At 40.3% G+C, this 17,435-nt stretch overlaps 2 non-coding genes across 2 annotated transcripts; both read right to left on the bottom strand.

Annotated features, from left to right (window-relative positions):
- Positions 1-2,227: 2,227 nt before the first annotated feature.
- LOC130953536 (small nucleolar RNA R71) lies at positions 2,228-2,335 on the bottom strand. The gene has a single exon (XR_009075706.1). It is a non-coding gene; the product is annotated as a small nucleolar RNA R71 (small nucleolar RNA).
- An 11,108-nt stretch (positions 2,336-13,443) lies between these two features.
- On the bottom strand, positions 13,444-13,547 carry LOC130953552 (small nucleolar RNA R71). Its single transcript, XR_009075721.1, has one exon. It is a non-coding gene; the product is annotated as a small nucleolar RNA R71 (small nucleolar RNA).
- Positions 13,548-17,435: the final 3,888 nt, after the last annotated feature.

Raw genomic sequence — 17,435 nt, 5'->3', positions numbered from 1 at the left:
CAACAATCTCTGTGGGATCGACCCTTACTCACGTAAGGTATTACTTGGACGACCCAGTGCACTTGCTGGTTAGTTGTGCGAAGTTGTGTTTATGCCATGGTATTGAGCACAAGTCTTTGGAGCCATTACTAGGATTATTTCGTGTTATTAAAAAGTAGTGATCACAATTTCGTGCACCAAGTTTTTGCGCCGTTGCCGGGGATTGTTTGTGTATGGACAACTGACGGTTCATCTTGTTGCTTAGATTAGGTATTTTTCTTCAGAGTTCTTAAGAATGAATTCTAGTGTTTCAAGGTGATGTTCTTATCATCACCAGGCTGATTGATTCTCATCAATTTAGCTCTTGAATGCAGTGTCCTGCTGAAGCTTGGTCGGCCATGTCTAATTCCTTTAGATTAAAGCTTTAGACTAACATTGCATGATTCCTGGAATTCTCATTAAGAATTTTGATACCTTTATTTTCCTTTTCACTTAATTTCGAAAAAGCACAAAAAAAAATTTACAAATCATAAAATCCAAAATATTTCTTGTTTGAGTCTAGAGTCTCATCTTAAGTTTAGTGTCAATTGCATGTTTCTGTTCTTATTGCATTCATGCATGTGTCCTCATTGATCTTCAAGTTGTCTTGATGATTTCCTTGTTTTGATCTTTGAATTCTATTGACTTGAGTGTTTTTGTTATATGCATTCTCATTTTGTTAGTGTCAATGGTATACAAACTGCTAAGTTTGGTGTCTTGCATGCATTGTTATTGATTTTAAGTGCATTTTGATTATTCCTTATTAAAAATCCAAAAATATTTCTAATTTGTGTCTTATCAAGTCAATAATACAGAAAATTGAAGATTCAGAACATACAGCAGAGGAATTATACAGAAAAAGCTGGGCATTCAAAAATGCCCAGTGAAGATAGCTGGCGTTTAAACGCCAGCCAGGGTGCCTGGCTGGGCGTTTAACGCCCAAAAGGGTAGTAGTTTGGGCGTTAAACGCCAGAATGTGCACCATTCTGGGCGTTTAACGCCAGGATGGCACAAGAGGGAAGATTTTGTTTTCAAATCAAATTTTTTTTTCAAGTTTTCAAAGTTTTTCAAAATCAAATCTTTTTCAAATCAAATCTTTTCAATCAAATGTTTTCAAAATCAATTTCTTTCCTTTTTCAAAGATACTTACTAACAATTAATGATTTGATTGAACATCTCAAGTATATTGCCTTTTCTGTTGAGAAAGGTTTAATGTTTGAATCATATCTTTTCTTATTAGGCAAGTCATTAATTTTTAAAATCATATCTTTTAAAATTGTTTTCAAATCATATCTTTTCAATCAAATATTTTTAATCACATTTTTTTAAAAATAGTTTTCAATCATATCTTTTTTATTTCTAATTTCAAAATCTTTTTCAAAAATCACTTGATTTCTTTCCCACTTTTATTTTCGAAAATCAATTAGTGTTTTACAAAATGTTTTCAAAATCTTTTACTTAATTTTCGAAAATTACTTCCCTTCTTCTCACATCCTTCTATTTATGGACTAACACTATCCCTTAATGCAAAATTCGAACTCCATCTTCTTTGATAAGTTCGAATTTTCTACCTCTGTCTTCCATTTTTCTTTTCCTCTGACACCTCAAGGAATCTCTATACTGTGACATAGAGGATTCCATATTTTCTTGTTCTCTTCTCCTTCATATGAGCAGGAACAAGGACAAAGGCATTCTTGTTGAAGCTGACCCTGAACCTGAAAGGACCTTGAAGCGAAAGCTAAGAGAAGCTAAGGCACAACTCTCTGTTGAGGACCTGACCGAATTCTTCAAAGAAGAAGAACCCATGACAGACGAAAATAATAACAATGCCAACAATGCAAGGAAGGTGCTGGGTGACTTTACTGCACCTACTCCCGACTTCTATGGGAGAAGCATCTCTATCCCTGCCATTGGAGCAAACAACTTTGAGCTTAAGCCTCAATTAGTTTCTCTAATGCAACAGAATTGCAAGTTCCATGGACTTCCATTGGAAGATCCTCATCAGTTTTTAGCTGAATTCTTGCAAATCTGTGACACAGTCAAGACTAATGGGGTTGACCCTGAGGTCTACAGACTGATGCTATTCCCTTTTGCTGTAAAAGATAGAGCTAGAATATGGTTGGACTCTCAACCTAAAGAAAGCCTGGACTCTTGGGAAAAGCTAGTCAATGCCTTCTTGGCAAAGTTCTTTCCACCTCAAAAATTGAGTAAGCTTAGAGTGGAAGTCCAAACCTTCAGACAGAACGATGGAGAATCCCTCTATGAAGCTTGGGAAAGATACAAACAATTAATCAGAAAGTGTCCCCCAGACATGCTTTCTGAATGGAGCATCATAGGTATTTTCTATGATGGTCTCTCTGAACTATCCAAGATGTCTTTGGATAGCTCTGCTGGAGGATCTCTTCATCTGAAGAAGACGCCTACAGAAGCTCAAGAGCTCATTGAAATGGTTGCAAATAACCAATTCATGTACACTTCTGAAAGGAATCCTGTGAACAATGGGACAAATCAGAAGAAAGGAGTTCTTGAGATTGATACTCTGAATGCCATTTTGGCTCAGAACAAGACATTGACTCAACAAGTCAATTTGATTTCTCAAAGTCTGTCTGGAATGCAAAATGCACCAAGCAGTACTAAGGATGCTTCGTCTGAAGAAGAAGCTTATGATCTTGAGAACCCTTCAATGGAAGAGGTGAATTACCTAGGAGAACCCTATGGAAACACCTATAATTCTTCATGGAGAAATCACCCAAATTTCTCATGGAAGAATCAAGAGAGACCTCAACAAGGTTTCAACAACAATAATGGTGGAAGAAACAGGTTTAGCAATGGCAAGCCTTTTCCATCATCTTCTCAGCAACAGACAGAGAATTCTAAGCAGAACCCCTCTGACTTAGCAACCATGGTCTCTGATCTAATCAAAACCACTCAAAGTTTCATGACTGAAACAAGGTCCTCCATTAGGAATTTGGAGGCACAAGTGGGACAGCTGACCAAGAAAGTTACTGAACTCCCTCCTAGTACTCTCCCAAGTAATACAGAAGAAAATCCAAAAGGAGAGTGCAAAGCCATAACCATGGCCGAATCTGGAGAGGAAAGAGAGGAAGTGGACGCCACTGAGGAAGGCCTCAATGGGCGTGCACTAGCCTCCACAGAGTTCCCTAATAAGGAACCATGGGAATCTGAGGCTCAAAATGAGACCATAGAGATTCCATTGGACTTACTTCTGCCTTTCATGAGCTCTGATGAGTATTCTTCCTCTGAAGAGGATGAGTATGTCACTGAAAAGCAAGTTGCTAAATACCTTAGAGCAATCATGAGCTAAATGACAAGTTATTTGGAAATGAGACTTGGGAGGATGAACATCCTTTACTCACCAAAGAACTGGATGACTTGTCTAGGCAGAAATTACCTCAAAAGAGACAAGATCCTGGGAAGTTTTCCATACCTTGTACCATAGGCACCATGACCTTCAAGAAGGCTCTGTGTGACTTAGGGTCAAGTGTAAACCTCATGCCTCTCTCTGTAATGGAGAAGCTAGGGATCTTTGAGGTACAAGCTGCAAGAATCTCACTAGAGATGGCAGACAACTCAAGAAAACAAGCTTATGGACTTGTAGAGAATGTTTTGGTTAAGATTGAAGACCATTACATCCCTACTGACTTCATAGTCCTAGAGACTGGGAAGTGCATGGATGAATCTATCATCCTTGGCAGACCCTTCCTAGCCACAGCAAAGGCTGTGATTGATGTTGATGGCGGTGAACTGATCATTCAAGTGAATGAAGAATCCTTTGTGTTTAAGGCTCAAGGATATCCCTCTGTCATCATGGAGAGGAAGCATGAAGAGCTTCTCTCAAATCAGAGTCAAACAGAGCCCCCACAGTCAAACTCTAAGTTTGGTGTTGGGAGGCCACAACCAAACTCTAAGTTTGGTGTTGAACCCCCACATTCAAACTCTAAGTTTGGTGTTGGGAGGTTCCAACATTGCTCTGAGTATCTGTGAGGCTCCATGAGAGCCCTCTGTCAAGCTACTGACATTAAAGAAGCGCTTGTTGGGAGGCAACCCAATGTTATATTTTATCTATTTCCCTTTTGTTATTCTATGTTTTTTGTAGGTTGATGATCATAAGAAGTCACAAAATCAATTGAAAAAGCAAAAACAGAATGAAAAACAGGAAGAAAAACAGCACACCCTGGAGGAGAACTTGCTGGCATTTAAACGCCAGTGAGACTAGCAGTTGGGCGTTTAACGCCCAGTCTGGCACCATTCTGGGCGTTTAACGCCAGAAAGGGGCACCAGACTGGCGTTAAACGCCAGGAAAGGGCAAGAACCTGGCGTTAAACGCCAGAAATGGGCACCAGCCCGGCGTTTAACGCCAGAATTGGCTCAAAACGTGTTTTTGAATGCCATTTGGTGCAGGGATGACTTTTCCTTGACACCTAAGGATCTGTGGACCCCACAGGATCCCCACCAACCCCACCACCCTCTCTCTTCTTCACCCATTCACCAATCACCCCAATACCTCTTCACGAAAAACCCCCCACCTATCAAATCCCACTATCATCTTCACTCCTTCATTTTCACAAATCCTAAACACTACTCCTTCCCTTTTTGGCCGAACCACAAAGCCATCTCCCTCTCCTCTATTTCTTCTTCTTCTACTCTCTTCTTTCTTCTTTTGCTCGAGGACGAGCAAACCTTTTAAGTTTGGTGTGGTAAAAACGTTGCTTTTCGTTTTTCCACGACCATTTATGGCATCCAAGGCCGGAGAAACCTCTAGAAAGAGGAAAGGGAAGGCGAAAGCTCAAGAGGAAAGAGACATTGAGGAGCTCAAGCACTCCATAAGGCCTTCAAGAGGAAGAACAAGCCGCCATCACTAAGGTGGACCCGTTCTTTAAATCTCCTTGTTCTTTACTTTCTTGTTTTTCGAATTTTATGCTTATGGTTATTTATGATTGTGTCTTATGATCATTAGTGTCTTAGTGTCTATGCCTTAAAGTTATGAATGTCCTATGAATCCATCACCTTTCTTAAATGAAAACTGTTTTTATCACAAAAGAACAAGAAGTACAGGATTTCGAATTCATCTTTAAAACTAGCTTAATTAGATTGATGTGGTGACAATACTTTTTGTTTTCTGAATGTATGCTTAAACAGTGCATATGTCTTTTGAATTTGTTGTTCATGAATGTTAAAATTGTTGGCTCTTGAAAGAATGATGAAAAAGGAGACATGTTACTGAGGATCTGAAAAATCATAAAAATGATTCTTGAAGCAAGAAAAAGCAGTGAATACAAAAAAAAAAGAAGAGAGAAGAGAAGGAGAAAAACGAAAAAAAAAAGAGAAAGAGAAAAAGAAAGAAAAAGAAAGGAATAAAGTTGTGATCCAAGGCAAAAAGAGTGTGTTTAAGAACCCTGGACACCTCTAATTAGGGACTTTAGCAAAGCTAAGTCACAATCTGAGAAGGTTCACCCAATTATGTGTCTGTGGCATGTATGTATCCAGTGGTAATACTGGAAGACAGAGTGCTTTGGGCCACGGCCAAGACTCAATAAGTAGCTGTGTTCAAGAATCATCATACTTAACTCGGAGAATCAATAACACTATCTGGATTCTGAGTTCCTAAAGAAGCCAATCATTCTGAATTTCAAAGGATAAAGTGAGATGCCAAAACTGTTCGGAGGCAAAAAGCTACTAGTCCCGCTCATCTAATTTGGAGCTTAGTTTCATTGATAATTTGGAGTCTATAGTATATTCTCTTCTTTTTATCTTATTTGATTTTCAGTTGCTTGGGGACAAGCAACAATTTAAGTTTGGTGTTGTGATGAGTGGATAATTTGTACCCTTTTTGGCATTATTTTTAGTATGTTTTTAGTATCTTTTAGTTAGTTTTTATTATATTTTTATTAGTTTTTAGTTAAAATTCACTTTTCTGGACTTTACTATGAGTTTGTGTGTTTTTCTGTGATTTCAGGTATTTTCTGGCTGAAATTGAGGGATCTGAGCAAAAATCTGATTCAGAGACTGAAAAGGACTGCAGATGCTGTTGGATTCTGACCTCCCTGCACTCGAAGTGGATTTTCTGGAGCTACCGAAGCCCAATTGGCGCACTCTCAACGGCGTTGGAAAGTAGACATCCTGGGCTTTCTAGCAATATATGATAGTCCATACTTTGCCCAAGATTTGATGGCCCAAACCGGCGTTCAAAGTTACCCTCAGAATTTCCAGCATTAAACGCCGGAACTGGCACCAAAATGGGAGTTAAACGCCCAAACTGGCATAAAAGCTGGTGTTTAACTCCAAAGAGAGTCTCTACACGAAAATGCTTCATTGCTCAGCCCAAGCACACACCAAGTGGGCCCGGAAGTGGATTTTTATGTCATTTACTCATCTTTGTACACCTTAGGCTACTAGTTCTCTATAAGTAGGACCTTTTACTATTGTATTTTCATCTTGGTTCTTCTGGTTCCCTCTCTGGGGCCGAAACCAATGATCACTCTTGTTCTTATGTATTTTCAACGGTGGAGTTTCTACACACCATAGATTAAGGTGTGGAGCTCTGCTGTACCTCGAGTATTAATGCAATTACTATTGTTCTTCTATTCAATTCCGCTTGTTCTTTGTCCAAGATATTCATTTGCACTCAATAACTTGATGAATGTGATGATTATGTGACACTCATCATCATTCTCACTCATGAACAAGTGATTGACAACCACTCTGTTCTACAAGCAACCAAGGCTCTAGTGTTTATCTCTTGGATTCCTGATACACGATGCATGGTTGATCGCCTGACAACCGAGTGCTCGCCTGACAAACGAGCCAGCCATTCTGTGAGATCAGAGTCTTCGTGGTATAGGCAAGAACTGATGGTGGCATTCAAGAGAATCCGGAAGGTCTAACCTTGTCTGTGGTATTCTGAGTAGGATTCAATGATTGAATGACTGTGACGTGCTTCAAACTCCTAGCAGGCGGGGCGTTAGTGACAGACGTAAAAGAATCAATGGATTCTATTCCGGCCTGACCGAGAACCGACAGCTGATTAGCCATATGCTGTGACAGAGCATAGGAACATTTTCACTGAGAGGATGGGAGGTAGCCACTGACAACGGTGAAACCCTTGCATAAGCTTGCCATGGAAAGGAGTAAGAAGGATTGGATGAAGACAGTAGGAAAGCAGAGAGACGGAAGGGAAGGCATCTTCATTCGCTTATCTGAAGCTCTTACCAATGATATACATAAGTATCTCTATCTTTATCTTTATGTTTTATTCATCATCTATACCCATTTGAGTCTGCCTGACTAAGATTTACAAGGTGACCATAGCTTGCTTCATACCAACAATCTCCGTGGGATCGACCCTTACTCACGTAAGGTATTACTTGGACGACCCAGTGCACTTGCTGGTTAGTTGTGCGAAGTTGTGTTTATGCCATGGTATTGAGCACCAAGTCTTTGGAGCCATTACTAGGGATTATTTCGTGTATTAAAAAGTAGTGATCACAATTTTGTGCACCATTACTGAGGATCTGAAAAATCATAAAAATGATTCTTGAAGCAAGAAAAAGCAGTGAAAAAAAAATGAAAAAAAAAGAGAGAGAAGCAAGCGAAAAAAAAACGAAAAAAGAGAAAAAGAAAGAAAAAAAGAAAGAAATAAAGTTGTGATCCAAGGCAATAAGAGTGCGCTTAAGAACCCTGGACACCTCTAATTGGGGACTTTAGCAAAGCTGAGTCACAATCTGAAAAGGTTCACCCAATTATGTGTCTGTGGCATGTATGTATCCGGTGGTAATACTGGAAGACAGAGTGCTTTGGGCCACGGCCAAGACTCAATAAGTAGCTGTGTTCAAGAATCATCATACTTAACTCGGAGAATCAATAACACTATCTGGATTCTGAGTTCCTAAAGAAGCCAATCATTCTGAATTTCAAAGGATAAAGTGAGATGCCAAAACTGTTCGGAGGCAAAAAGCTACTAGTCCCGCTCATCTAATTTGGAGCTTAGTTTCATTGATAATTTGGAGTCTATAGTATATTCTCTTCTTTTTATCTTATTTGATTTTCAGTTGCTTGGGGACAAGCAACAATTTAAGTTTGGTGTTGTGATGAGTGGATAATTTGTACCCTTTTTGGCATTATTTTTAGTATGTTTTTAGTATCTTTTAGTTAGTTTTTATTATATTTTTATTAGTTTTTAGTTAAAATTCACTTTTCTGGACTTTACTATGAGTTTGTGTGTTTTTCTGTGATTTCAGGTATTTTCTGGCTGAAATTGAGGGATCTGAGCAAAAATCTGATTCAGAGACTGAAAAGGACTGCAGATGCTGTTGGATTCTGACCTCCCTGCATTCGAAGTGGATTTTCTGGAGCTACAGAAGCCCAATTGGCGCGCTCTCAACGGCGTTGGAAAGTAGACATCCTGGGCTTTCCAGAAATATATGATAGTTCATACTTTGCCCAAGATTTGATGGCCCAAACCGGCGTTCAAAGTCACCTACAGAAATTCCAGCGTTAAAACGCCGGAACTGGCACCTAAATGGGAGTTAAACGCCCAAACTGGCACCAAAGCTGGCGTTTAACTCCAAGGAGAGTCTCTACACGAAAATGCTTCATTGCTCAGCCCAAGCACACACCAAGTGGGCCCGGAAGTGGATTTTTATGTCATTTACTCATCTTTGTACACCTTAGGCTACTAGTTCTCTATATATAGGACCTTTTACTATTGTATTAGAGAGCTTTTGATCATGTTTCTATGATTGAACTCACTTTGGGAGGCTGGCCATTCGGCCATGCCTAGACCTTGTTCTTATGTATTTTCAACGGTGGAGTTTCTACACACCATAGATTAAGGTGTGGAGCTCTGCTGTACCTCAAGTATTAATGCAATTACTATTGTTCTTCTATTCAATTCCGCTTGTTCTTTGTCCAAGATATTCATTTGCACTCAATAACTTGATGAATGTGATGATTATGTGACACTCATCATCATTCTCACTCATGAACAAGTGATTGACAACCACTCTGTTCTACAAGCAATCAAGGCTCTAGTGTTGATCTCTTGGATTCCTGATACACGATGCATGGTTGATCGCCTGACAACTGAGTGCTCGCCTGACAAACGAGCCAGCCATTCCGTGAGATCAGAGTCTTCGTGGTATAGGCGAGAACTGATGGCGGCATTCAACAGAATCCGGAAGGTCTAACCTTGTCTGTGGTATTCTAAGTAGGATTCAATGATTGAATGACTGTGACGTGCTTCAAACTCCTAGCAGGCGGGGCGTTAGTGACAGACGCAAAAAAATCACTGGATTCTATTCCGGCCTGACCGAGAACCGACAGCTGATTAGCCATATGCTGTGACAGAGCATAGGAACATTTTCACTGAGAGGATGGGAGGTAGCCACTGACAACGGTGAAACCCTTGCATAAGCTTGCCATGGAAAGGAGTAAGAAGGATTGGATGAAGACAGTAGGAAAGCAGAGAGACGGAAGGGAAGGCATCTTCATACGCTTATCTGAAGCTCCCACCAATGATATACATAAGTATCCTTATCTTTATCTTTATGCTTTATTCATCATCTATACCCATTTGAGTCTGCCTGACTAAGATTTACAAGGTGACCATAGCTTGCTTCATACCAACAATCTCCGTGGGATCGACCCTTACTCGCGTAAGGTTTATTACTTGGACGACCCAGTGCACTTGCTGGTTAGTTGTGCGAACTTGTGTTTATGCCATGGTATTGAGCACCAAGTCTTTGGAGCCATTACCGGGGATTGTTCTGTGTATTAAAAAGTAGTGATCACAATTTCGTGCACCAGTCGCGTGGGAGGCCAAAGTTCACATGACGCGGTCGCGTGAGCGACGTGGTCGCGTAGGGTTAAATTATGCTAAAGGCGCGCCTCCAGCCATGTTCTCGCATGACTTTCTGTTCAATTCTTTTCTTCCCAATGCACTAGTGATGCGGACGCATCAGCGACGCTGCCGCGTCGTGTGCGTGTTTTCCCTTTCTTTTTTTTTTATGCAATTATGCAGTATGCAATATGCAGTGTTGATGTAGATGCTATGAAAACTTCCAAGTTCAATGAAAATAAAATAAAATAAAAAAAATAAACAACATGAAATAAAATTGAAAAGGAACGATCATACCATGGTAGGTTGTCTCCCACCTAGCACTTTTAGTTAAAGTCCTTAAGTTGGACCTTTGGTGAGCTCCCTGTTATCGTGGTTTATGCTTGTACTGATCCAGGAATCCCCACCAATGTTTGTACTTCCAGTAGCCTCCGAGGTCCCAAACTAAGCATGTAAAGCCCTTAAGAAGCTTCAAACAGATTCTTAGGCTCCCGGGGTGACAAATGTCAGAACAGATTCCAGGATCCCAAACCTTACTTTTACACCTGTTTTTGTCTCGATCTGCATTTTTCCAGCCGGGTGAAAGGTGATCTGAATTCTCACTGCAGCGACCAAATAGCTTCCTAGACCCATTCAGTTGAGCTTTACACCAACCTTTGCGTTTAAACTTAAAGCTTCCAACCATAATGAACCTTGCAGGATAATTCTTACCACTGGCCGTCTTCCGCTTACTCTTAATGTCACAAAGAGCTCTAAGTTGACTATCCGTCTCCAGTAGCCCATATTCAAGTGGAATTAGAAAGCTAAGGGATATGAATTTTACCCACTTGAATGTTGTGAAGGATGATGGCAACTTAGGGGGAGGTATTTTTAATGAAATTGCAAGCTCCACTCCTTTGTGCTCTTCTCTGATAATTACCACCTCTTTGCAAGCTTCTTCAATTTCAACCTCTTCCTCTTGGTAGCTTTCTTCCAATTCAATCTCCTCTTCATTGCTTTCCAAGGGCATGGGAGGTTGTGCTTCTTCTTCTTGAATCTCCATCTCTTGATCAACCTCTTCCAAGTCTTCAACTGTGATATGCCTTGGAGGTTGTACACCCTCCTCAGCATCAATTTCAAACGTCTTGGAAGGGGGTTCTATGATTGGACTTTCCCATGGGGGTTCTGCATCTCCTAAATCTTCAACCACTTCTTCTTCTTCAATAATTCCGGCTTCCTCCACTTGTTCCAGTACAAAGTCATGCTCCGTACTTTTCACTGGAGTTTCTAGTATCTCCTTTATGCTACGTTCTTCATTAGATTGTCCACATGAAGCCATGGGGGTTCCTTGAGTGTTCGAACGTCGGGAAGCTAATTGATTTATCGCTTGCTCCAATTGATGAAGGGTTGCCTGAAATCGATCCACTGTTTCCTTAAAACGATCCTTTGTCTCTTGATGCACTCGGCTGTCATAAATAGGATCATAGTGCTCTTGGATTGATGGAAATGGAGATGGTGAATATTGAAGTGGTGGTTCTTGTGAGTAATTGGGTTGGAATTGGGGTGGTTCTATATATGGTTCATATGGCTCATAAGGTGGTTGGTATGGTGGTTGAGGGTTAGGGTCATATGGAGGTGAATGGCGAAAAGGGGCTTGTGAGTATGGTGGACCAAAGTCATGTCGAGGAGAGGGTTCATAGGCATATGGTGGTGGTTGTTGATAGTCCATTGGAGGTGGTTGTTGCCATGAGGGTTGATCAAATCCTTGTGGCTCCTCCCATCTTTGATTGTTCCAACCTTAATGCCTGTTCTCATTGTAATTTCTTCTTCCTGCAACATAATTGTAACTAGAATCATAGCCAAAGGGGTGAGAGTTCATAGTAGTGAGAGAAAATAAAAACAAAAACTAACAAAAAGAAAATATTTTGAAAAAGAGATGATTTAAAAAAAAATTGAATTTTGAAAAATAAGATAAGATAAGATAAAAATTTTAAAATAAAAATCTGAAATTTTTTTTTAAAATATTTACAATAACCAATAATAAGGCACACGTTTGCAATTCCCCGGCAATGGCGCCATTTTGACATTAGGATTTTTGCTAGTAAAGAATTTTATAAAAATAGTCGTGTTGTAGATATAGATTCTAAACCAACAGAAATTCCTTCGTGCAAACGTTTTGGTTGTCACAAGTAACAAACCCTTTTAAAATTGATAACCGAGTATTTAAACCTCGGGTCGTCTTCTCAAGGAATTGCAGGGAGGTATGTTCTTATTATTGGTTATGAAGATTGAAATCGGGGTTTTGAGGTTTGGGCAATGCGCACAGGTATATTTAAATGACAAGTAAAATAAATTAAAAATAATAAAATCTCTTGGCAAGGTATAAGAACTGGAAGTCCTATCCTAGTTATCCTTATCAATTATGATGAGAATTGGATTTTTCTCCCACTTTGTTAACCTCTAACTATGAAGGTAAGTTAAGTGGATGAATTAATTTGAATCCTCAAGTCCCGGTCATTCCTTGGGAAAAGTTGGAGTTATTGGATCTCGAATTAATTCTTGAAGAATTCCAATTTTCAATCAACAATGAGTTTGATAACTCAAGAGTCACCAATTATTTAACCAAAGTCAAAAGGGAAAATATCTAAATTAAATTAGAAGCATTCATATAGATAGAACAATCATAAACTGAAATACCTCAAATAACATTAATTAAGAAAATTAATCCAAACATAAAGAGTTCATAAACTAAATTGGGAAAATATATAAAAGGAATATTGAACCTGTGATTGAAGAAGATGAAATCCTAATCCTAATCCTAATCCTAAGAGAGAGGAGAGAACCTCTCTCTCTAAAAACTACATCTAAAACTAAAATTATGAATTATGAAAGCCTGATGTTGAATGGCTGCATTCCTCCACTTTATAGCCTCTAATATGTGTTTTCTGGGCCGAAAACTGGGTCAGAAACAGCCCAGAAATCGCTGTTTACGAATTTAGCTACGCTGGTTTTTCGTCAATGCGACGTGTCCGCGTGGATCACGCGTTCGTGTCGTCTAGCGGTACGGCCACTATGGCAATCTATATATCAAATCGAAGCCCCGGATGTTAGCTTTCCAACGCAACTAGAACCGCGTCATTTGGACCTATGTAGCTAAAGTTATAGCCGTTTGAGTGCGAAGAGGTCAGGTTGGACAGCTTAACAACTTCTTCAACTTCTTGTATTCCTTCCACTTTTGCATGCTTCCTTTCCATCCTCCAAGCCATTCCTGCCCTATAATATCTGAAAACACTTAACACACATATCAAGGCATCTAATGGTAATAAGAGAGGATTAATAATAAGCAAATATAAGATCAAAGAAGCATGTTTTCAATCATAGCACAAAATCAGGAAGGAAAATGTAAAACATGCGAATTGTATGAATAAGTGAGTAAAGAGTTGATAAAAACCACTCAATTGAGCAAAAGATAAACCATAAGATAAAACCACTCAACATGGTTGGACTCACAACCTAAAGATAGCCTGGACTCCTGGGATAAGCTGGTCACGGCCTTCTTGGCTAAGTTCTTTCCTCCTCAAAAGCCGAGCAAGCTTAGAGTGGATGTTCAAACCTTCAAACAAAAAGATGGTGAATCCTTCTATGAAGCTTGGGAAAGATACAAGCAGATGACCAAAAGATGTCCTTCTGACATGTTTTCAGAATGGACCATGATAGATATATTCTATTATGGTCTGTCTGAGTTCTCTAAGATGTCACTGGACCATTCTGCAGGTGGATCCATTCACCTAAAGAAAACGCCTGCAGAAGCTCAGGAACTTATTGAAATGGTTGCAAATAACCAATCCATGTACACTTCTGAGAGGAATTCCGTGAATAATGGGATGCCTCAGAAGAAGGGAGTTCTTGAAATTGATGCTCTGAATGCCATATTGGCTCATAACAAAATGTTGACTCAGCAAGTCAACATGATTTCTCAAAGTCTGAATGGATGGCAAAATGCATCCAACAGTACTAAAGAGGTATCTTCTGAAGAACAAGCTTATGATCCTGAGAACCCTGCAATGGCAGAGGTAAATTACATGGGTGAACCTTATGGAAACACCTATAATTCATCATGGAGAAATCATCCAAAATTTCTCATGGAAGGATCAACAAAAGCCTCCACAAGGCTTTAATAATGGTGGAAGAAACAGGTTCAGCAATAGCAAACCTTTTCCATCATCTTCTCAGCAACAGACAGAGAATTCTGAGCAGAGCACCTCTAACTTAGCAAACATAGTCTCTGATCTGTCTAAGGCCACTTTAAGTTTCATGAGTGAAACAAGATCCTCCATCAGAAATTTGGAGGCACAAGTGGGCCAGCTGAGTAAGAAAGTTACTGAAACCCCTCCTAGTACTCTCCCAAGCAACACTGAAGAGAATCCAATGAGAGAGTGCAAGGCCATTGATATACTCAATATGGCCGAATGCAAGGAGGAAGGGGAGGACGTGAATCCCAATGAGGAAGACCTCCTGGGATGTCTCCCAACCAAGAAGGAGTTCCCTATTAAGGACCCAAAGGAATCTGAGGCTCATATAGAGACCATAGAGATTCCATTAAACCTCCTTCTGCCATTCATGAGCTCTGAAGACTATTCTTCCTCTGAAGAGGATGAAAATGTAACTGGAGAGCAAGTTACTCAATATCTAGGAGCTATCATGAAGCTGAATGTCAAGTTGTTTGGTAATGAGACTTGGGAAGGTGAACCTCCCTTGCTCATTAGTGAACTAGATATATGGGTTCAACAAACTTTACCTCAAAAGAGACAAGATCCTGGTAAATTCTTAATACCCTGTACCATAGGCACCATGACCTTTGACAAGGCTCTGTGTGACCTAGGGTCAGGCATAAATCTTATGCCACTCTCTGTAATGGAGAAGCTAGGGATCATTGAGGTACAGCCTACCATATTCTCATTACAGATGGCAGACAAGTCAGTAAGACAAGCTTATGGATTAGTAGAGGACGTGTTAGTAAAGGTTAAGGGCTTTTACATCCCTGCTGATTTCATAATCTTAGACACTAGAAAGGAGGAAGATGAATGCATCATCCTGGGAAGACCTTTCCTAGCCACAGCAGGAGCTGTGATAGATGTTAACAGAGGAGAATTAGTCCTTCAATTGAATGGGGACTATCTTGTGTTTAAAACCCAAGGTTATCCTTCTGTAAGCATGGAAAAGAGACACAATAAGTTTATCTCAATACAGAGTCAAACAAAGCCCCCACATTCAAACTCTAAGTTTGGTGTTGGGAGGCCACAACCAAACTCTAAGTTTGGTGTTGAGAAGCCCCCATATTCAAACTCTAAGTTTGGTGTTGGGAGGCTCTCATCATGCTCTGAACATCTGTGAGGCTCCATGAGAGCCCACTATCAAGCTAGTGACATTAAATGAGCGCTTATTGGGAGGCAACCCAATTTTTATTTATCTAATTTTATTTTTATTTTATTGTTCTTTTGTGTTTTATTAGGTTCATGATCATATGGAGTCACGAAAAAAATACTAAAATTAAAAATAGAATAAAAAACAGCAGAAAAAAAATCACACCCTGGAGGAAGGACTTGCTGGCGTTTAAACGCCAGTAAGGAGCATCTGGCTGGCGTTCAACGCCAGAACAGAGTATGGATCTGGCGTTGAACACCAGAAACAAGCAACATCCTAGCGTTCAAACGCCATGAATATACCCTGAAGAGAGCTGGCGCTGAACGCCAGAAACAAGCATGGAACTGGCGTTCAACGCCAGAAACATGCTGCAATTGGGCGTTGAACACCCAAAATAAGCATCACTTCGGCGTTTAAACACCAGAATTGTATGCAAAGGCATTCTACATGCCTAATTGGTGCAAGGATGTAAATCCTTGACATCTCAAGATCTGTGGACCCCACAGGATCCCCACCTACCTCCATTCACCTTCCCTCCTCATAATCCAATAACACCCTTTCCCAAGAACCCTTCACCAATCACTTCAATCTCTCTTCCCCATCACCTCTTCACTACTCACATCCATCCACTCTTTCCCATAAACCCCACCTACCTTCAAAATTCAAAATTTCTTTCACACCCAAACCCACCCTAAATAGCCGAACCTACTCCCTCTCCCCTCACTATATAAACCCCTCCATTCTTCTTCATTTTCACACACCACAACCCTCTCTTCTCCTTCTTGGCCAAATACACCTCTCCCCCTCTCCTCCATATTTTCTTCTTCTTCTTCTTCTTCTCTTCTTTCTTCTCTTACTCGAGGGCGGGCAATTTTCTAAGTTTGGTGTGGTAAAATCATAGCTTTTTGTTTTTCCATAACCATTGATGGCACCTAAGGCTGGAGAATCCTCTAGAAAAGGGAAAGGGAAGACAAAAGCTTCCACCTCCGAGTCATGGGAGAGGGAGAGATTCATCTCCAAAGCCCATCAAGACCACTTCCAGGATGTTGTGGCCAAGAAGAAGGTGATCCCTGAGGTCCCTTTCAAGCTCAAGAAAAATGAGTATTCAAAAATCCGACATGAGATCCAAAGAAGAGGTTGGGAAGTTCTGAGCATCCCCATGCAACAAGTTGGAATCTTAAGGGTTCAAGAGTTCTATGTTAATGCATGGATCACTAGGAACCATGATCAAAGTATGAACCCGAATCCAAAGAACTATCTTACAATGGTTCGGGAGAAATACTTAGATTTTAGTCCGGAAAATGTGAGGTTGGCATTCAACTTGCCCATGATGCAAGGAGATGAACGCCCCTACACTAGAAGGGTCAACTTTGATCAAAGGTTGGACCAAGTCCTTATGGACATATGTGTGGAAGGAGCTCAATGGAAAAGAGAATCAAGAGGCAAGCCAGTTCAATTGAGAAGACTGGACCTTAAGCCTGTGGCTAGAGGATGGTTGGAGTTTATCCAACGCTCCATCATCCCTATTAGCAACCGATCCGAAGTTACTGTGGATCGGGCCATCATGATTCATAGCATCATGAATGGAGAGGAAGTAGAAGTTCATGAAGTCATCTCCCTTGAATTCTACAAAATAGCCGAAAAGCCCTCCACCATGGCAAGGCTAGCTTTTCCTCATCTTATTTGTCATCTATGTTACTCAGTTGGAGTTATCATAGAAGGAGACATCTCCATTGAGGAGGATAAGCCCATCACTAGAAAAAGGATGGAGCAAACAAGAGATCCCACTCATGGATCCCAAGAGACTCATGAGGAAGCTCATCACCAAGAAATCCCGGAGATGCCTCAAGGGATGCACTTTCCTCCCAATAACTATTGGGAACAACTCAACACTTCTCTAGAAGATTTGAGTTACAATGTAGATCAATTAAGGGTGGAACATCAAGAGCACTCCATCATTCTTCATGAAATTAGAGAAGATCAAAGAGCAATGAGAGAGGAGCAACAAAGGCAAAGAAGAGACATAGAAGAGCTTAAGGACATCATTGGTCCTTCAAGAAGAAGATGCCACTAAGGTGGACTCATTCCTTGTTCTTATTTCTCTGTTTTTCGATTCTTATGCTTCATGTTTATCTATGTTTTGTGTCTCTACTTCATG

Source organism: Arachis stenosperma, chromosome 9, assembly GCF_014773155.1.
Source record: "Arachis stenosperma cultivar V10309 chromosome 9, arast.V10309.gnm1.PFL2, whole genome shotgun sequence".
NCBI classification, from domain to species: Eukaryota; Viridiplantae; Streptophyta; class Magnoliopsida; order Fabales; family Fabaceae; genus Arachis; species Arachis stenosperma.
This window is presented reverse-complemented; position numbering and strand designations above follow the sequence as displayed.